The sequence below is a fragment of the Mus pahari genome, chromosome 9 (assembly GCF_900095145.1).
Source record: "Mus pahari chromosome 9, PAHARI_EIJ_v1.1, whole genome shotgun sequence".
Lineage (NCBI taxonomy): Eukaryota > Metazoa > Chordata > Mammalia > Rodentia > Muridae > Mus > Mus pahari.
Genome location: NC_034598.1, coordinates 54,411,351 through 54,415,702, shown reverse-complemented (window position 1 = coordinate 54,415,702; position 4,352 = coordinate 54,411,351).

The window sequence follows — 4,352 nt, the reverse complement described above, 5'->3', positions numbered from 1 at the left end:
CCAAGTGCTGGGATTAAAGGCGTGCGCCACCACGCCTGGCCCATACATTGGTTTTCTAAACGTGACATCTACTCCATGGACCACAAGCAAAAGTAGTTGTCTAACACAGCCTGAATTTGATGGGTGACAGAAAACACCAGAAGTTGTATGTGGGGAGGAGGTGGTGAATCGGTAAGGAATGTGTAGGGGGTGGGGGAGAAGGTGGATACATTCAAATACATTGTATGATACTCTCAATTGAAATGTTATTTTTATAAAATACTGACTGGAGGGTTAGTTTCTTTGAGTGCATTTTCTACAGGATCTCTAATGGCAGGACTGGGAATGGCTGCAATCGATTATTATATAAGCAATGAAATGCCAGTTTTTCATTAAGTTTTAGAGTGCTTGACATTTTGCCAAGCGTGGGAGCTTTTCTTTTGTGTCATGGCTCTACATTTGCACCCTTAAGCCCTGTTATCACAGAAGAAAATAAGTAAGTCTTTAATAATAATACTGAGTTCTGAAGCCTGTTTTCATAATCCAGTGAGTGTGCTACAAGTTAATGTTTGTTAATAAATGTAAGTTAATGAATGAATGTTGTCTTTTCTAAAGAGTTATATCCTGATTGTAATTTCCCTTCCCTTGACTCCTCCCAGGTCCTTCCCCCACCCTAAATCTGGATGCATCCCTTTTCTGTATCTCATTAGAAAAGATCAGGCTTCTAAGATATATCAACCAAAATATCAAAATAAGATAGAAGATAAAACAACAACAAAAATCTCACACCGCGGTTGGACAACGCAAGCCGTCAGAAGGAAAAAAGCTCCAAGGGAAGTCACAGGAATCGGAGACCTCCCCATTCACACAGTCAGGAATCGGAGACCTCCCCATTCATACAGTCAGGAATCTGAGACTATGATATACACACAGTCAGGCATCCTATAAGAGTGCTAAGCTATGATATATACACACAGTCAGNCGTCCTATAAGAGTGCTAAGCTATGATATACACACACAGTCAGGCGTCCTATAAGAGTGCTAAGCTATGATATATACACACAGTCAGGCGTCCTATAAGAGTGCTAAGCTATGATATATACACACAGTCAGGCGTCCTATAAAAGTGCTAAGCTATGATATATACACACAGTCAGGCATCCTATAAAAGTGCTAAGCTATGATATATACACAGATGATAACTTTTTAAAAAATTCTTTGTCTCTCAGGGCTGGAGAGATGGCTCAGAGGTTAAGAGCACTGGCAGCTCTTCCAAAGGTCCGGAGTTCAATTCCCAGCAACCACATGGTGGCTCACAACCATCTATGATGTTCTCTGGCGCCCTCTTCTGGCCTTCAGGCCTATATACAGGCAGAACACAGTATACATAATAAATTTAAAGGAGGAAGGGGAAGGAAAAACAGGAAGTTGGCTCTGGGAGGGAGGACTGAGAGGCAGGCAACATTTGAGGATGTAATGTAATAATTAAATTTCTTTCTCTCATATATGACATCCTGACCATAGTTTCCCCTCCCTCCTTGTTGCCTAGATCCTCCCCCTCCCCCTCACCTCTTCCCCAGATTCACTCCTCCTCCATTTCCCTTCAGGAAATGGCATGTATCAACCAAATATATCATACCAGGAATATCAACCAAACATGGCTTATCATATCACAACAAGACTAAGGACATCCTCTCATAGATGAGGCCAGTTGTTGACTGGCCACGCCCACAAGTTCTGAGCCACATGTATTCCAGCACTTCTTGCTGGCAGGACAAATTATAGGTCTGAGATTATATCACTGGGTTGGTGTCCCAGTGCGTCCACTGGGAAGCCTTGCCAGCTTATAGAAGAGGGCTGGTTCAGGTTCCATAGAGAAAATAAGTTTTAAATAAAATATAATAACCAGTGTGGAATTCTCAAGGCAGAATGACTGGAACCAACCCACCCTTTGTAAACATAAATGCTGGTCTTCTCCAGAGACCTGCTATAAAATGTAGGGGCTCCAGAGCAGGGCCTTGTGAATTCTTCCCTGATTTATCCAATCACCATGTACCTTAGGAATTGACTATTCAAACAGCACTCAAAAACCAGTTTCTGGCCAGGCAGTGGTGCATGCCTTTAATCCCAGCCCTCGGGATGCAGAGGCAGGCAGATTTCTGAGTTCGAGGCCAGCCTGGTCTACAGAGTGAGTTCCAGGATAGTCAGGGCTACACAGAGAAACCCTGTCTCAAAAACAAACAAACAACCCCCCAGTTCCTGCTGTAGCATTTGTTGGTTCATCCCATGGAGATGTGCTGGATGCTAATGTGTATGGGAGCACTGAGATGTGAAGGCCAGACCCCTAACCACCAAATGGTCCTGTCCTGGCCTCTTGACCAGTCGCTAGGAACATTGTGACTTTGGTTACATTGCTTATACTCTCTACTGTTTCACTCATCTTTAATGTGGGACAATAATGGCCTTCTCCATCCACAGTTTATAGTATTATCTCGAAAATCAAACATAATGAATTTAGACATTTTAATTCAGGAATACGAGATTCATTGGTGCCTCTACTACTGACCATCAAAGAAGAAATCAGAGACAGGTAGAAGTCCCACACAATCTTCTCATCTTAAAGGAGGAAAATATCACGTGTATATGGTATGTTAAATAGTCAGAGATTTCTCATGTCTATAAGACACAAGAACAGGCTCAGGAGGCTTACAGGTGACAATGTAACATAAGGGTTATTCTTAGAAACTCTGTTGGAACCAATGTCCTTGTGTAAGTTCTGTTTCTATCACTCACCAGCTGTGTCACCAAAGGTTGGTTATTCATACTTTTATTACTTTCATATCCTCTTAATTAAGATAAAATAGTCACAATACATCCTTCATGGGGCCATATGATAATACCTGTAACAAAGTACTTAAAATATTTGCTGTTATAGTATTATAAATAAATATTTTTTCTTTCTTTCTTTTTTGGTTTTGTTTGTTTGTTTGTTTGTTTCCATGACAGGGTTTCTCTGTGTAGCTCTGGTTGTCCTGGAACTCACTCTGTAGACCAGGCTGGCCTTGAATACAGAAATTCGCCTGCCTCTGTCTTCCAAGTGCTGGGATTAAAGGCATGTACCACCACTGCTCAGCTTATAAATATTTATTCTTTACAATCAGCCTAAGACCTTGTGATAAATACTACTAAGAAACTATTGTAAGGTATGGATATAAGAACATTCAATAAACCTCTCTGGATTTGCTAGGGACAATGATCTGAATACTCAATTGCTGGCTTGCACCACAATTAATTTAAAATATAAAGAGCAAAAACTCATTGTATACTGTTGATGTAAAATGGATATTGGGAAAAAGTTGAACAAATTGCTTTTTGGAGCGTTTCGATTCCTTTCTATGAGTGATGTGGTAGTTTGAATGAGACTGGCCTCCACATAGGCTCATATACTTGAATAGTTGGTCTCCACTTGGTAGAACTGTTTGGGGAGGGTTAGGAGATGTGGCCTTGTCTGAGGAGGTATGTCACCAGGTGGGGTGGGCTTTGAGGGTTCAAGACTTATTAGATTCCCAGGGCTCCCTCTGGACTCTTCATACTTGCAGATCAAGACAGGCACTCTCAACTGCCCCTCCAGCAATTCCTATCACCATGCCTTTGTTTGTCCATCAGGAACTCTAACCCTCTGAAACTGTAAGCCAAGTAAACATTTTCTTTTATAAGTTGCCTTGGTCATGGTGTCTTATCATAGCAATAGAAAAGTAACAAGGAAAAGTAGGTTTCTAGGGAGGGTGGGATGTATAAGGAGCCACTAAAGTCTAATCAGTGAAAACATCCAATATTCTACTGAGTAAAATAATTTGGAAGTGTGTTGCTTTTATTTGGAAGAAAAGGTTCAACGAGGAGATAGCAGGTAACATATATTGACAAGGGTTACATATTTGAAAGAGAGAAATGAGTATTTTGAATGCTCATGAAATCCCCAAAACTTGAACAATCACCTATGTCATTGTACTGGCTGGTTTTGTGTGTCAACTTGACACACGCTGTAGTTATCACAAAGAAAGGAGCCTCTCTTGAGGAAATGCCTCCATGAGATCCAGCTGTAAGGCATTTTCTCAATTGGGGGGGGGGGGGCAGGCGGGCGGCTAGCCCATTGTGGGTGGTGCCATCCCTGGGCTGGTAGTCTTGAGTTCTATAAGAAATCAAGCCAGGGGAAGCAAGTCACTAAGTAACATCCCTCCATGTCCTCTGCATCAGCTCCTGCTTCCTGACCTGCTTGAGTTCCAGTCCTGACTTCCTTTGGTGATGAACAGCAATGTAGAAGTGTAAGCTGAATAAACACCCTTTCCTCCCCAACTTGCTTCGTGGTCATGATG